This window comes from Cibotium barometz, chromosome 4 (assembly GCF_041138505.1).
Source record: "Cibotium barometz isolate CiBa-2024 chromosome 4, ASM4113850v1, whole genome shotgun sequence".
In the NCBI taxonomy this organism is placed as follows: domain Eukaryota; kingdom Viridiplantae; phylum Streptophyta; class Polypodiopsida; order Cyatheales; family Cibotiaceae; genus Cibotium; species Cibotium barometz.
Window position 1 is genome coordinate 68,650,218 of NC_141049.1, and position 18,286 is coordinate 68,668,503.

At 43.1% G+C, this 18,286-nt stretch overlaps 1 pseudogene across 1 annotated transcript; it reads left to right on the top strand.

The window, feature by feature from the left end:
* The first annotated feature begins 9,102 nt into the window (after nucleotides 1–9,102).
* Nucleotides 9,103–9,984, top strand: LOC147639552 (uncharacterized; annotated as a pseudogene). The gene has a single exon (XR_015265052.1). The product of XR_015265052.1 is annotated as an uncharacterized LOC147639552 (transcript).
* Nucleotides 9,985–18,286: the final 8,302 nt, after the last annotated feature.

Consider the following 18,286-nt stretch of genomic DNA (forward strand, 5'->3'; position numbering starts at 1 on the left):
AAGAAGGAGAGAGTTATGGAGAGCTTAACGTCTACCTCTTGCAACAACTAGCATGTGAAAGGGACATGGTAGCAAAGAGAGGGTAGAGAAGAGGAGAAAAGAGAGCATTACCATCCCTACTTACATACACCAACAATCCAACATGCAAGCAAGCAAGCAAGCTAAACAACAAGCTAACATGCATCCACAAGCTCAAATGAGAGAGAGAGAGAGAGAGAGAGAGAGAGAGAGAGAGAGAGAGAGAAGGCAAACTCAAGTGAGACAAAAAAATTTGTCCCTTTTCATATTCCATAAAATGACTTATATACAAGAGCTCATAGTTGTTAAGATATCGAGCTCATCCAGTGAGGCGGTGGACACTGATGACCCGCCTGGGGGATAGGCCCCACACTTACACCACGGACATGGTTGGTGAGATCTTGGGTGATATGCGGCCAGTGGGATGACAGGCTGTGTGACAGCCATTCTAGAGACTGGCATAGTTATAGCGCCAGCTCATTTAGTTGGGTTCACACTATAGAGAACCCGTGTATGTATTGGTTGAGTACCTTTCATATTATGTGTACTCTTGAGAGTGAAGAAGAAGAAGATTTTCAACCTCTCACCTTGTGTGTTCTCTATTAGGGTTTTGTGAGTGTGTGTGTGTGGTTGCAAGAGCTCAAGCTCTCTTCCCCCCTGCATCTTTTCATGGTATCAGAGCCTGGTTCATGCTAAGGGCTCAGCTGCAAGCAAGAGAACCACAGGAAGCGGTACGAGGGTAAGAGCTTCAACTACTCTTTCCTATTTGTGTTGGTGACTACACCCTTGTCGGGAGCTCTATGGGAGGCACCGACAAACGATCTCTAATTGAGGAGCTTTCTTCGCGGGAGTAAAGCTATAGGGCAACTATACTGTCTTATCGGACAAATTTTTTAAGGGCCGAAAACGCGTTTCGGGCGCGTCTGGACCTCCGTTTTTCAAAAAGCAGGCGATTTCGAGCACTGCGGGTAAGTCATCGATTCTCTGCAGAACTCTGTTTTAAGAACTGCAGGAAGACAGATTGACTGTGCAGACACTGTGGGTGCTGCAAAGAGGTCAACAGTTGCCATTGGGTGTATGTATGCACATTGAAGTCATTGGTTGTGACATTTGAGAGTACTACAGTACCGTTGCAGAAAATACAACAGTTTGTGCAAAAAAAACCAGAGTGCTGCTTCTGGTAAAATTGTGTGTTTGGCAAGATGTCAAATGATGGGATAACCCAGATTGTGGCTGAGAAGCTTGATAAGAATAACTTCCATGCTTGGAGGTTCAGGTTGACGAATTTCCTAATGGGAAAAGGCTATTGGGACTACATAGAAGGTGAGCATGAAGAGGCACCAGAGATACCACGGACATAAATCCGACTGCTGCAGATGTGAAAGAGTTTAAAGACTGGAACCAAGGAGCCAGGAAGGTTATGTATTGGCTCTCCATTAGTATACAGGACACCATGATTGGGCACATTCAGGATGCCAAGTCCCCCAAGGAGGCGTGGGACACCTTGGTAAAGCTCTATGAAACAAATACCAAGGCACGTAAGATACAGTTGAAGAATGAACTTCATACTGTGGAGAAAAAGAGCATGTCTGTGAATGACTATGCGCTGAAGATAAAGGGTATTGTGGAATCCCTTGCATCTATTGGTGTGTCAGTAGATGATGATGACAAGGTGGAAGTCTGTCTACGTGGTCTCGGGCCACAATACAAGGCGTTCAAGACGTCTATTCAGACTCGGGAAAACATTCCCAACTTTACAGATTTGGTGTCTATGCTGATTATAGAAGAGAAGAGCTTGGGTGAAGACCAACAGTCTTCACAAACCAAGAATAGTTCAGAGCAACAGGCTTTCTACACAAGTTCAGGAAGAGGACGAGGTAGAGAAGGCCGTGGACGCAGTCAAGGAGGTGGCCGAACAGGTAATCAGAATTATGGACAACAGCAGCAACAACAACAGTCCCAGAATCATCATCAACAACAACAACACGCAGGTGGAAGAGGCAAATTCAGAGGTAGGGGGAGTCAAAGAGGCCGTGGAAATTAGCAAAGGCAATATAATGATGCACGTGAATGCTATTATTGTGGTAAGCCTGGACATGTGCAGGCAGAATGCTATAAGAAGCAGGCTGACATGCAAAATGGGAAAGTGCAGCAAAACAACTATGCATCCTCAAGCAGAAATAATGAGGATAATGAAAGGTTGTTTGTTATGCAGCATGTCATGAATGCCATGTCTGAAAATATTGACGTAGCACAAAAAGATGATGTATGGTATGTGGATTCAGGTGCTTCGAACCACATGACAAGTCATGGGGAGTGGTTCAAGGAGATGAAATACCCGAAAAGACCAGGTTTTGTGGAAACAGGGGATGACACTGCTCATCCAATTGCCTATGTTGGAGATGTGCCATTGTCTATGCAGGATGGCAAAGTGAAGTACCTTGTAGATGTACTTCACGTTCCGAACATAACAAAAAATCTGGTTTCAGTTGGTCAGATGATTGAGCAGGGTTTGCAGGTTCGGTTTAACCCTGATGGTTATTATGTTGAAGACTTTAAAGACAAGTGCAGGTTGGTTGTAAAAGGCAACAGAGTGGGCAGAATGTTTATGTTGAATGTAGACATGCCTAAAATGAGTGCTGCGATGTTTGCAAACGGTTCACGAATTGTTGCAGACACAGACATTTGGCATAAAAGGATTGGACATGTGAATGTGCAGAGATTGAAGTCTATGCAGACTAAAGGAATTGTGACAGGGCTGCCAAAATTTAAAGTGAAAGGTATGCAGAAAATATGTGAAGCATGCTAATTTGGGAAGCAAACAAAGCATGTGTTTCCACGTAACAGATATGTGAGCAGAAATGCACTAGATGTTGTGCATTCAGATGTATGGGGTCCTACAAAGACCATGTCTATGGGAGGCTGCAGGTATTATGTGACTTTCATTGATGACCACACAAGGAAAGTGTGGATATATTTCATGAAGGAGAAGAGTGAGGTGTTCACTCACTTTCAGAATTCCAGAGTTTTGGTTGAAAAGCAAACAGGGAAATATGTAAAGTGCTTAATGTCAGATGGGGAGGGGGAGAGTACTTCTCTAATGAGTTCTCTGAATTTTTGAAGAAGAATGGTATTCAGAGACAGTTTACATGCAGATACACTCCGCAGCAAAATGGAGTTGCTGAGCGGAAAAACATGCACATTGCTGAGATTGCGCGAGCATTGATGGAAGAGAAGAATATGCCGCATAGCTATTGGGCTGAGGCTGTTTCTACAGTAGTATACATCATGAACAAGACTCCAACTGCAGCCATACATGATGTAACTCCAGAGGAGAGCTTTACTGGCAGAAAACCAGATTTGTCTCATCTGAAAGTCTTTGGATGCATTGCATATGTGCATGTGCCAGATGAGCTGAGAACTAAGCTGGATCCGAAAGCTGAAAAATGTGTGTTTATTGGATATTCCCTTGAGCAAAAGGGATGCAGGTGTTATAACCCTGCTACATGTGAGTTGAGGGTAAGCAGGGATATTGTTTTTGATGAGATGAGCAGCTGGTATGCTACTGAAAAAGAAGCTGTTGGGGCTGATGTGAGTGGAAGTGTGGTTGCACAGAATGCAGGTCAACAATCACAGTCTTTGAGTGGACCAGGAGAGTCCTCATCTAGTGGGTCTATTGACAGACCATGGAGTGGCAGGCTGCGTCATAATACCAGTCTTGCAAATGTGATTAGTACATCACGTAAAGGAAAAGAGAAAGTGGTTAAGCCCCTTGGTATGCCTGACATTTCTGCAGGTCATTCTCATGTTGATGGAGAGTCTAGTGGCTCAGATATGAGCCTTGATGAGGAGCTTGGGATCCCAGCTATGAGAACACCTGTGGTGTAAAGAAGGCTATGGAAGCCATGAATAAAAAGCTGCGAAGATCTGGGAGAGTAAAAAATCCTGTGCAGAGATTTACCTATGATGGTTATGTGGCACATCACTATGCATATATGGCAAAGGTTGTGCAGGTTGTTGAGCCCACATGCATTGATGAGGCTGTTGGAAATGTGTATTGGGAGAAAGCTATGGATGAGGAGATGGATGCATTATATGAGGAGATGGAGATGTATGCATTATATGGAAATGAAACTTGGGATTTAGTGCAATTGCATGAAGGCAAGAAAGCCATTGGATGCAAGTGGGTGTACAAAGTAAAACATAACAGTGATGGAAGCATAAACAGGTACAAGGCTAGATTGGTAGCCAAAGGATATGCGCAGACATATGGCATTGATTATGAGGAAACTTTCAGTCCAGTTGCCAAGATGGCGATAGTGAGAGTTGTGATAGCAGTGGCTGCGTCAAAGTAATGGTCTTTACATCAGATGGATGTAAAGAAAGCATTCTTGCATGGGGATTTGCAAGAAGAGGTGTATATGCTGCAGCCACCTGGTTATGAGGATGTGGGTCACCCCGAGCATGTTTGCAGGTTGAAGAAAGCCTTGTATGGCTTAAAACAAGCACCAAGAGCATGGTCTGACAAGATTTCTGAATATCTTGTCACTATTGGCTTTCATGTAGCCAATGCAGATTTCTCGCTGTATGTGAGACATGGTGATAGAGGAGTTGTACTTGTTGTCATCTATATAGATGACTTGATCATTACGGGGGACCATGATGCAGAGATCTTTGATGTAAAGATCTTGCTAAGACAGAAGTTTGAGATGAAGGATCTGGGGGAGCTCAGATATTTCTTGGGCATTGAGGTGATTAGGTCACCACATGGTGTTGGATTACTGCAGAGACAGTATGGCTTGGACATGTTGTCCAAGTATGGTATGACAGGCTGTAAGCCTATTTCCGTGACATTGGATCAGAATGGCAAGTTGAGTACAGATTCAGGAGAGATCTTGGAGGATCCTACTATGTATAGGCGCATAGTAGGAAGCTTGATCTATATGACGATCACCAGACCATATTTGAGCTATGCTGTTGGGTTGGTGAGTCAGTTTATGCAAGTTCCACGGAAACCGTATTTGGATGCAGTGAGACGCATACTAAGGTATGTGAGGTCTACTTTGCATTGTGAACTATTCTATGAGACTGGGACAGAGATATGTGTACATGGGTACACAGATGCTGATTGGGCTGGTAGTATCTCAGATAGGAGATCTACTAGTGGATTCATGTTTTCTTTGGGGAGTGCTGCTATGACTTGGAGCAGCAAGAAGCAGCCTATGGTTGCTCTATCGAGTACAGAGGCTGAGTACAGAGGAGCTGCTATGGCAGCATGTGAGGTAGCTTGGTTGAGGAAGCTACTTGCAGATTTGGGTCTATCAGTGGCAAGTTGTCATTTTCTGTGACAACATTAGCAGTATACAGTTGGCCAGGAACCCAGTCTTTCATGCTCATACGAAGCATATAGAGGTCCACTACCACTTCGTCAGAGAGAAGGTCTTGGCAGGAGACCTCGACCTTGTTTATGTCAGCACAGAGGATCAGGTAGCTGACATCTTCACCAAAGCATTGGGTACAGAGAAGCTCCGCAGATTCAGGGCTTCGCTTGGTGTACATGAGATGGAGTTGAGCTCGAGGGGGAGTGTTGAGATATCGAGCTCATCCAGTGAGACGGTGGACACTAATGACCCGCCTGCTGGGGGATAGGCCCCACACTTACACCACTGGCATGGTTGGTGAGATCTTGGGTGATATGCGGCGAGTGGGATGACAGGCTGTGTGCCAGCCATTCTAGAGACTAGCATAGTTATAGTGCCAGCTCATTTAGTTGGGTTCACACTATAGAGAACCCGTGTATGTATTGGTTGAGTACCTTTCATATTGTGTGTACTCTTATCTTGTATATGGTGTGTTGAGTGTTGAGTAAAGAAGAAGAAGATTTTCAGCCTCTCACCTTGTGTGTTCTCTATTAGGGTTTTGTGAGTGTGTGTGTGTGCTTGCAAGAGCTCAAGCTCTCTTCCCCCCTCTGCATCTTTTCAATAGTTACAATGTACGGCCACCCATTTACAATTGGAGGCCCAAAACTAGTATTCGTAGTTTCTCTAGCTCTATGTACAACTATTTCTCATATCCGGCATTACACAAGCCATAAGCTCGATCATCCCATGTCTCTTATACAATGAGCGCATTGTGTGGTTACAAAAGGATAAATTACAAAGGGTGTAGCCATGTAAAAGGTAATGTTAACCAGAGTGGTTAACCACTCCAACACTAGCTGCTCTCCCCGGTAGTAAAGCATCTCCTCTTATGTAGAGAGAAGTTATAGTCTCATAATAAGAATGTCAATACCAAGGAGTACAGACCTGTCTAGAGTCGTAAAAATGCATTGCTCGCGGGAGAATGGAGACCTCAAGGGTTGTCAATCCCTCAAGCTCTACTAATCCAATGCTTGGGCCTCTACAATCTAACCACACAAGAGGAGAAGCTAGCAAGTTTCCTCTCAACTCATTCCATCTCTCTCTCTCTCTCTCTCTCTCTCTCTCTCACACACACACACACACACACACACACACACACACACACACTCCACACCTAGATATTCTCAAAGTAAGAATCAAGCAAGTAAGCTCTTTGTCAAATGATGGCACCAAAGAGAGATATTCCAATGATCTAAACTTTAAGGTGAGGGTTATGAGAATGAGTGAGGGAGGTAGTGGAAGAACCAATCCCTAGACAACCAACTAGATAGCTAGTGAGTTGTCTTGGTGGAATTTCCACCACTAGAAGACTCTGTATTGTCTAGCTTGGCTATGGTCTAGACGAGAGTGGTGGAATTTCCACCACTAGAAGACTTTGTATTGTCTAGCTTGGTTATGGTCTAGACGAGAGTGCTGAGTTGTTGGTGCATAGCTGGACTGGTGTGAAGTAGATTATAACGACTATAAGCGTAGGTGGAACAACCTACAAAGCTGGGGGCAAGAGAGTTTAGGGTAGGGAACTCTTGCTAGTGTAGTTGGCGGAATCCCTTAAGATAATAGCAATCCTTGTCCTCATGCCCATTCTTCTCATAGAAGGAGCAGTATTTTCACTTGGAATATTTTGAGCTAGCATGCCTAGGAGACTAACATAGCACACTAGAGACCTTTCCTAGACTCTTGCTAAGACTTGAGAGCCTCAATCTCCTTCTTAGGTTGTGGCAAAGTGCTTTCTTCCTTCTGAGACTTCTGACTCATCAGCTTCAGTGCCTCTAGCTCAAGCTTAAGTTGAGCGACTGGGTTGTCGTTTGGGGGTAGAATGGTAAGAGTTGGGGAACCCATATCACGTTCAAACATTGTATTTTCAACTTGGGATGCCAATTCCTAAAATTCTAGCAAGCTGGTGACTAGGTCCACTTTCTTGGATCTTCTATTGGGTTGTCCTAGCTTCCATCACCCACCACTGAAAACCGCACCATGGGCCACCAACATGGTCGTTTGTGTCATGAGCTCTGCTACACTTTCCCAAGGTAAGAGCTTAAGCTTTCCCAATTCTTGTAGAATGTAGAATGAGGTCTTCATAGATGCCTAGCTAGAACTTTCTAAGAATGTGTCCCTCATGGTGGGCTAATCTACAAAGGGAACTGGCTGAACCATTTGTCACCAGAGCCTTCCAATGTGGAAGGAAAGAGGGTAGTAACACATAAGCATCCTCTTGGTCCAATCCCCTGCTCCTACACATGGCCATGGTCGTCCACATCTTCCATGGGAAGAACCTCTGAAAGTAGGAAGCTTGACATTGACCTAACCTCGCATGGTGGTCAATGGTTCTGGAGTAGGTGGATTTTCGCCCTAGTTATTGCTAGTAGGATTTCCTAGGTTTGCATGTGCATGGGAAGGGGTGGAGGAGGATTTCAGGGTGGTACAAAGTTATTTAGCCTCCTACGATTGTAACAGGGAGAGAGAGGACTTCGGATTGGATTGATTTGATTAACATGAGATCGAGTATGGGGCATATAGAGAGGTAAACTCAAAAAAAGAAAGCTAGGAACTCCCACTAGTTAGAGTTTGGGTGGGATAAAAATAAGGGATCTCATTTGTAAAACATTTATAATTTAAATGGTGAAAGATCTTCATATCTAGAAATTGAAGGTAATTCTTTACTGATTTCAAGAAATATGAGATATTTGTGTAGACAAGAATGAGGGGAAAAAATGAACATCAGTGGCACATGGCTGTAAAAAAAACATAAAAATATATATCTCCCTAAAATAAAAACTAACGAGCGAGCTAAACTAACACACATCACACAACTTTCAAATGCTACATGAAAAGGTCTAGGCAACACATTAGTAGTTAGATGGAGCATTTGCCAAAATAGTTGACCACCACAAGCTCCTCTATGGAGTCCATTTATTTTCACCTTAAGTAGGGAATGGCCATTCTGAGATGACCCGACATAGATGAGAGCCTCCTTATAGAATACTAGAATAGCCTTCTCTAGGGTCATTTTTGGCCCGTCAACTATCACAAGTGTTGGGAGGCGAGCACGTCAGCCCTTGGAATGCATTATGGGTGAGGGCTGACATGTTAGCACTTAAAATGTAAATTGAGTAGGTCAGCTGGTTTGTTTTTGAATGGGTGAATGCAATATGGGTGAGGACTGATATGTCAACACTTAAAATGTATTTTGAGTAGGTTAGTCAGTTTGTTTTTTAATGGTTGGTGTAGAAATTGACGACAAACAATGATTGTGATGGGCCTAGACCAACCAAGTGTAGATGATAGATGTTGGACTAGGGAATCAGGCTTGATTTTTTACTGGTGTCCTTGCCCTTCAAAACTGATGGGTTTGATGAAATATAGCAAGTTTTTTTGTAAGCGGGCACTTTAAAATTTTGCGACCAAAAAGCTCAAAACTGATCGTGATACCGCTTAAACAAACTCAACACCCAACGAGATGCTTATGGCAAGAGGTTGAAGCACTACGGTTTGTAGTACCTCGTTTCCTACTATAGGATATTAGGAGGCATAGCCTTTGATAGGAGGCATAGCCTTCACAACTTTGAACTCTATAGATGAAATTTCCATCAAAAAAAGCAACTATGAAGCCACTTTCCCGTTGCTTTTTGTTTTTTGGTTTTTTTAGAATCTCTTTTTCTGCCTTTTTGCTTTCAGCTTTTTCTTTGTAGTGTTTTAGGGTTGCAAAAGGACCATAAGAAGCTGAAGGTCGTCACATCTCTATAGGTAAGCTTTCTGTGCGTCTTTCTCTCTAATGGCCGTGTCTCTGCCTTATGGGGACGGCCTGATCATACTGGCCATCTCTTTCGCATCGGCCATGATCTGCGAGACCATATCCTGGATCCTTATTTACAGGACGGATTCCTACAAGAGTCTGCGCTCCACCATAGACAGAGCCTCCAGAAAGCTCGAGGTCATGAAGGGCACAGGCGCCTCTGCAGTATCCAGCAGCAAAAACTCCAAGGTCAAGAAGATGGATCGATTGGAAAGCAGCCTCAAAGAGTCCAGCCGTGACCTCTCCTTCACCAAGTTCAAGTCAGGAGGCGTGGTTGCTGTTGTTCTTGTTGTTGTCTTTGGCCTTTTGAACTCTCTCTTTGAAGGGAAGGCTGTGGCCAAGCTCCCTTTCTCCCCTATCCCTTTTGTGCAGAGGATGAGCCATAGAGGGCTCCATGGAGACGATCCCACTGACTGTGCCATGGTTTTTCTCTACTTCTTATGCTCTGTCAGTATACGGTCCAACTTGCAGAAGCTTTTAGGTTTTGCTCCCCCCAGAAATGCTGCCAACACAGGCATGTTCCCCATGCCCGATTCGAAAACAAAGTAAAGGCTTGGTAATGTAAGATTTGGAAAAAAAAAATCTAAATTAGTGACTTTGCCCGTGCAATGGCTGGGTCTTTTTAATGCATAATTTGAATAATTAAGCATGGATTGTTAGAAGATCCACATAGCTTATGCTGGATTGGTTTTCATGTAAAGGAGTGGATAATCAGGGTTCAAGTCTTGTTGATAAATATGAATTGTGTCAGGCCTTTCAACGTGCATGTGAAAGTCTGCCATTTTCAGGGCTTAACACGCGTTGTGGGCCCAATCCTATCCAACTGTGGAAGATCTCTCCCATACTGTTAATGTCTCCCAATTTAAGGTCAAGCTTGAATGTAGGCTGCCTATGATGAGACTTAATGTCATGCACCACTCTGATGTGCTGCTGAAATCTCCATGGTTTATCTGAGGCTACTGCATGTATATGCTCGTTGTTTTGGACATCAAGCTTAATTTTCTTCTTTGATGGTTAATGTCTTGTGTGTACTGATTAGTTCTTTAGTTATAAATTAATGAACAGTAGTTTCCCAATGATGATTTGTTATTAGCTCTAGCTGATGCAAATGCTGAACACTGCGAGTATCTGAGGGACTACTACCACTTTTGGTGAATTCTTTTTTGGTTCTCATTGGGCCTTTACTTCCTTTGTCCTTTGAACACATGGAACACGGTGCTACTGTGCCTAGAAACTGTAGTGATGGCTTGGATGGTGATAAGCTATGTTGGCCACGGTTAGAGAGCATATCATTTTGTAGGTGGCGCAACAAAGGTTTAACAGCTGCTTGGGCAGTTTCAACACATCTCATTTGTAATATGTGAGCCAATGACCCCACAAACCATGTCTATGTCGCTCCTTGGTGACGCTTGCTCAGAGTTAGGGTTTTAATTTTATTTTCTACAGCAAAACTTGCAAAAAGTGGTCCCACCCTTCTCTTGTCTTCTTGAGTTTGTCAGCGAGGCACGGCCTTGAGGTGCGCCTTGTCACTTTGGTCAAAAGCGGAGATGCCTCTTCAAGCACTGGCATCGGCACCGGCTTCCCTCACGCGCCAATGCTCTGCAGAATTGTATGGAGGAGGACGGAAATGCATGGCCTCACACGCGCAGAGATCCCTGATATGTGAATGTCACTTCAGCTTCCTTGAATGGCCAGCTGGACTCAAGTGGGAGACTCGTGGCGCAACACTTGTCATCCCGTTCCTTCTTCGAGGGTGGATACCCTAACTTTCTAGGTCTGGGCATGCACGCTTTCCTTCATCCTGCTACAACATGCATTGGAACCTCTGAGCATGGAGGGTACACGCCACTCCCTTGCACCCACTCCCCCTTCAACACGGCACCTGTGCGGTTCCTCAAACAGAGGCTAGCGTACCCCCCTTCATCCACGCTCGAGCTGACTTCCAAGAGGAGCTCATCGCGCAGGAAAAGAAGCTCCTGCGACTTGGTCCTTGATGAGTAGAGAATATGTGCATAACAATCCCTTATTAGAATGCAACACAAATTCTATGGTCTTTGCGCAACCTATGCAAGGTCGCCTAAGTGCCAATTCAAGCCCTGATTCCAGCTCCACAACGTGAGAACATCGTGTCCCATGAAGATCTCCTTATGCTGTTGAGTGGCTAATTGGCCCACAATTACGTGTACCCTACTTGGCATGGTGCTAAGTCCACATAAGATATCTCCTTCAGCCACACATGGTTAACGTCTAATGTCTAAATTGGGAATTGTGGGTGTTAAGTGTGGGTTGATGTAGTGCACTCTTCCTCGAGTTGTAGTAGGGCTTGAAGACAAACCTCAAATGCTTTTGGAAGCTCTCGTGTTAGTATTGTCAGAATTGGTGTAGCAGAATACACACACATACGCACGTAGAGAGAAAGAGAGAGATGGCGCAGAGAGTTGACGAACGCAGGTAGGGAGCGAAAGAGAGAGAAAACGCAAGGAGATAGAGAGTTGACGAACGCTTGACTTGATATAGCAATGAATAAGATGGTTTTTACAATGGGGGCATAGGGTTGTTTATATATCCCATAGGTAGAGATGGCCGACCACTACCACACTTTGAGATACATTAATTTAACACCCTCTCTGTAGCTCATAGTGGGCATAGATGAACAAGCCAAGTTGATGTAGATGCAACCATGGACACCTCAGTACCGGCCGGATACCGAATACACCTCGAAAAATGCACCAAACAACCTGTCTCCTCAAGGAATGCCATCTTGAGCTTCAGCTGCCACATAGAATAATGAATTGCAGACAACTCCACATCCATGATCCTCCATTCGTTGAACTGAGAACACACACGTCCAAAAGATCTCCTGAACATTGAACTATCAACACATGACGCCCAAAATTCTCTGACAATGAACTAGGAACTCATCCCGTCCATAATGTTACCACAATGAACTGCAAAGAAAAGCACGTCCATAGTGTTGTCAAGCCATTCTTCTCGCCAGATGCATGTGCATTGAATTCTGACACACGAATCCAAACACCTAGAAATTGAACTCCGACACACGGGTCCAAGTCATCAAAATGGGAGCACAGACTGCCCCTCTCTGCCACTCACATGCCTCTCTCTGGCTGAAGCACGTGGTAGTATCCATCCACCAAGCTAGAATGCTGGAGCATGTGCCAGTGTAGTCCTCGCCACACCGGTAGACGCCGTAGCATCTCTGGTAGAATCACTGTCACTGTCATCCTCGTCAGCTTTGCCTTTGCCTTTGTCATTCGTCGAGCCTTGAGCTTTAGCTTTGGATTTGCAATCTCGAGCCAAATGCCCTCGCTTTCCGCACTTATAACAACGGCTCCTAGACTTCTTATTGGATTCCGATGCAGCATGTGCCGATTCTACATTCTTCGAAACTCGAATCTTGCCTTGGGAAATGAGCACTGTTTCCTCCTCAATGAGAAAAGAGCTGAGATCATCAAATTCCATCTTTTCCTTCGTGACTTGTAAGCGTAATGCCCTCGAGACCATCTCGTACTCCTCAGGCAACTTTGTAAGAACCAAGGCAGCTAACTGGGTACTAGTTAACGCACTATTCATAGCCAATAACTGATCATGGATAACCTTTGCCTTCATTAGAAATGACTGCATAGAGGTCCCGGCTTCAAACTTGATGAAAAACAACTGGCCAAGAAGGGTTACTGCTTGCATTGTTGAGTCTCGATCAAACATTCCTGCAAGCTTTGACCACATTTCCTTGGCATTCTTTAAAGTTTGAATGGCAGGGGAAATTTCCTTGGTGAGAGATTCTGCAATCGCCGACATCGCCTTCGCATTGTGAGCATCCCAATCCACAAGAGATTTGAGAAACTCCTCCTCCTGAAGACGTGTGAACCGATTGCTATCCCTTCGGGGACGTTCCTCCGAGCCATCAACAATGTCCCATAAGCCTTTTCTGCTAAACCATAGCCTCATGATCAAGTTCCAATGCGCATAATTGTCGCCATTCAGTTTGTCGTCCTTGCTCGAACACGGGAGTCCCATCTCGAAAACTCCGTCCACCTCTTCTCAGTCGACCCGGTCTGCTCGCCTTGCTCCTTACTGCCTTCCTCTGCGCATCACCACCGGCGCTACCTTGTAGCCGCTTGTGGTATTCACCCAAGCACTGCTTTACTCTTTGTTCGGCTATGCTGACTGCTGCTTGCAAGAAAAAAAAAATGCTTGTGTGCTCTGCCTACAAAAACGCAGGCCCTTTCAACACAGCTGCCCTTGCGCTAGACTGCACACCTAGCTCCAGCCGCCTCCTTGCTCACTTTGGTTGGCTGCTGCAGATGCTCGCTATTCCCAGCCTTCACCTTCTTCTTCGTGCGGAGTGCATAGCCGAGGATCACGAGCGCCTACTGCTCTGATACCATGTCAGAATTGGTGCAGCGGAATACACACACATACACACGTAGAGAGAAAGAGAGAGATGGCGCAGAGAGTTGACGAACGCAGGTAGGGAGCGAAAGAGAGAGAAAACGCAAGGAGATAGAGAGTTGACGAACGCTTGACTTGATATAGCAATGAATAAGATGGTTTTTACAATGGGGGCATAGGGTTGTTTATATATCCCATAGGTAGAGATGGCCGACCACCACCACACTTTGAGATACATTAATTTAACAAGTATATCATTGTGCCGGTTGAGTGGTGTGGTGGGTTTGGTCTGTGTGGATTGGCCATAGGGTGTTTGACATGGGCTTGAGCTATGACCAACCTTGGTACTATATATAGGGGGGTTGGCAACCTTCTCAATTATATTGAGATCATCAATCTTATTCATTGCATTGTGCATCCTTGCTATCTTGAGTTTTAGAGTCTACCTTGAACACCATCAAAGCTATACATGTTGGAGCACAGATTGGTAGACGTGGTCAGTTTGTAATCTGGTTTGCTAACAATTGTCTAGTTGTTCTCCATCTCTATTGTATCAAGTGAATCTTTACCTTATACAACAATTTGTTATTTATGTGAATGCAAAATTTATGTTTTCTTCCAAGATATTAAAGGATCTGAGGGAAGAAAAGAGTTTTTCCACGACGATACTTCATCTCAAAAGATTAATGATATGATCAATCAATACCTTGCTGAACGTGTACGGTTTATAGAAACCGGTGGAGCAGAGGAGTACCAAGTGAAAGCTTTGATATTTGATGAATTTTACTGATGATGACTAGCTGCCGATGTGGTGTTTGAAAAACTCAAGGTTGAAGCCGCTGGAGAAGACAACAGCATGAAAGGGGTGCCGAGGGCAGGGAGAAGCCCAAGGCTCTTGATTGTAGGGCCAGGCTAAGTAGCACCCAGTGTGACGGCCGTCGAGTTGTTATGCTGGTGTGTAGGCAGGTGACTGAAACGCCCAGTTGGGCGGGATGGTGTTGAATGTCCATCGCTGGTACCATAGACTAGAAGAATATTCTTGAAACGACATTACTGAAATTGGTGGGAGTTCATTTTGGTCATCAGACCTAGAAATGGAATCCTAGGATGTCATCTTCTATATTTAAATGGAAGGGTTAATTCTCTGGTCGTTTTTCATTACGATGTGAGATAAATGTAGAAAACCTAGCATAGTTGTAGCCTTGAAGAGAGACTATGAATTTTGAACGTCTCTCGCTCTCCCTCTCTGTCTCTCCCCCCCCATCTCTCTCTTCCCTCGTCTCGAACCGCGTGGACATCCATTTCATGGAAGCTCTCCAATCTGTCACAGTTTGGCCACAGCTTTCCACTTTGTACCTTCCATGTTCTTCTCTTCGGTCTCCGCCACTAACAAGTCTACGATTTGTTGAGCTTGGTTAGCTGTGCTTTGAGAGCTCGAGACACAGTAAGAAGAGGATGGCTTCTGCGCTATGGCATATAATTTCGAGGATGATCTTCCTGAAGAGGGTGCTGCGTCTTGTCGTCTTGCTGTTGTGCAGCACCGGTGATGATGATACAGATGCATGAGCAACGTTTAGGAAAAAGCGGCGGCGTCCTAGAGGTCCAGCTCTCTCCTCTAAGTTGGGAGCTCCATGCCTATGCGGCAGTGTTCGAAAAAAAATATTTTCCGAAAAGGTGGAAATGTGTACCTTCAAGTTTTAAATTGGAAGGTATTTTTCAAAATATGCAAGTGCAAACTACACTGAACTCTATAGATTCTTAATTCATCGGTAAATGACGTTTTTCTACTGTGAATTCTTTTGTGGCCATTTTTATCTGCATGTGATGTGTGTGTAGCTATAAAATTTATCATAGCTATGGTTGTCTTTGCAAGGCTCCACCTCTACTCTGTAGAACTTTGCCATCGCCATAGCAAAGCTCTGCACAGAGGTTCACCGCCCCTTGGGGGCTCTAGGTAGTGTAGTTTTGGGACACTTGTCTGTAAATAATACGATCTAAGTAGGTTACTCGTAATACGATCTAAGTAGGTTACTCGCGCGTCATTGTGTGGCTACACCATATCATACAACAGAAAATATTTTCCTAATTGTGAACTCAAGCATAACCCAAGTAAAAAATCATACCTTCATCTCAAATCTAAAAAATCCCAAAATCCCCCTTTTTGTTCAGTTGCGAAGTCAGCAGTTCCTTCCTCCTCGGTGTCTTATCTGTCATTCTTGTGGTTTCTCATATGCGGTTTTGAAGATTTGGCCATGTCCATGGTACATGGAAGCACACATGTATGATGCTCTCTTGATTGTCTCGATGAAATCTAGCATAGAGAAATATAGAGGTAAAACGGTCAATTTATCACACTCTATAAAGTATAAAGGGAAGTAATCAAGCTCGCAGAAAATCACCTCTTTTTACCAAGCCAGACAATTAGCTAGTTTTAAAGCTTTGTTTGCACTAAACACACGTGAGAAGTCTTCAAGTGTAGGCCAAACTAAAAAAATTTAATATCAATGCTTCCAAACCAGGTGTAAAAAAGTCCCATCTTTTGATTCTCCATTACATTTGCAAAATCTAAAACATGCTATACCCATGCCTTAACATTGCAAGAGGATTTGGCATCCTTTGGATCGTGAGAAAAGGCAAAAGTAGAGCGCGAGGCTTGCATAGGCTCCTTCTCAAGCTTCTTGCCTAGATGTGGATGGAGAATTTTACCAAACCAAGCCATACAACAAAAAATACTTTCCCAAGCATGTATGAAAATTACAGCTTCCAAAAATATGCAAGAATCCTAACTCTAACTTGAGTCATAATAAAACCCTAATCCTAATCCTAACCCGAGTCATAATAAAACCCTAGTCTCCCATAATAGATGATGGGGGCAAATTCAGCACCGATGTCTTCTTCCTCATTGGGGGGTTTGGCGTTCGACATGATCTCTAGAAAAGGTAGAAGTAGAGCTCGAGGCCTCCATAGGTTCCTTCTCGTATTCCTCCTTGTACATATGTGATTGTCCAAATTTTAAAAAATGCAAGCTTGTTGGCCGCAATGTGGAGGGAGAATTTTATTAAACCAAGTTATACAACAAAAAATACTTTCCCAAGTGTGATCCAAGTGTAAAAAAGTATACCTTCATTTCAAATTTCAAAAATCCAAAATTCCTTCTTTCTCCTTGGTCCCTTTTCTCCCTCTCGTTTGGCCACATGGAGAGGGAGTTAGTTATGTTTAATTAAGAGTGGATGTGATGGTGCATGGCCACGTGTGAAAAAAAAGTGATTAATGAATGGTTTATGAAAGATATAGAGAGCTCTTCATACCATAACGTAATTCTAGAAAAAATAAAACATGAACTTATAAAAGTGAGTCAAATAAAATTCCCTAAAAAATGATTCACATGATCAATATTTGTAATTGATTGCCTAAGATAATTTCAAATGAGTTAGTAAAGGATTCTACTTGTATCCATTGATCTCTCTTTCTATGTGCAACCTTTGGTAGAAGAATAGTGAGAATGTAAGTCATAACATCTATGGTCAAGTTGGGACGCCTATGAGATGATTATTTACGTATGTTTATTAGAGATATTTTATTTTGAATGCGTCTTTTATTTATATCATTTTTTAAGATAATGTGTTTAATCGGCTTTGTGTGTCGACTAATATTATTTTGGATGTATGTGATGGCAGATTATTTTATTAGTCGTTCGTGAGTGGAACATTTGTTGGACCACAATGAGATATTTTGGAAGACATATAAATATCTATTATGCTTACATATTTTGGTATTAGTATTTTTAAAAGGCTAAGGCCTAAAATCTTTATATATATCAATCAGTATTTATAATTTTGGTAGGTTCAAGACTTGATAATTGTAGCTTACTATATTTTTGGAAGAGATTTTATGCTCAAAAACTCAAAAAGCTCTTTAGCTTTATTGTTGGAGTTGTCTTTTTGAAAAGCAAGCTTTAATATATATAAATATGGGTGAGTGGTATGACGGACCACTCATCTAGGGGAGTTTGAATCCAATCTTGTGTCGACAATTATCTCTCTTATTTTTCAAGTTATGTTTATTTATTTTTGGTATAACTTTGTTCATGTAAGGTTCATGCTTTTAATATATTCCAAGTCTATGGTTTGCTCTAATTTTTGTGTTGAGAAATAGGATTCTTTTCCTAGTGTCATAAAGGTCATGACAGTGGTATATTAAAGTTTTGGGGATCACTCAAGGAGAAGAATTTTTCTTCCAAAACAAATTTTTATGAAAGCTTTTGGAGCAAAGGAGGCTAATGAAATTATTTTTTGGAAATTCTTAAGGCTTCAACAAATTAAGGAGTCATTGCACGAGAAGAGGTAAAAGGTTACAAGGCATCTATATATACATTACAGGGCTTGCACCCCTACATGGCAAACTTTTTAGGCATATCCTACCTTCTAATAGACGTTGTCTAGCAGTCTCAACAGAGTGATAGCCTAGAAACGAGGAAAAGAGAGACGTTTCTTCGAGAATCTTTTTTTTTTTTTCAAAATTTAAATCCTGATTGTCATAGGAGGTGTCAGATTTAAAAAAGGGATTGAGGCGTCAGACTCTGCTCTAAAAAGGGTAAAAAGGGAAATGAGCCATTTTATTCTTTTCTTTCAAATGGTTATGAAGC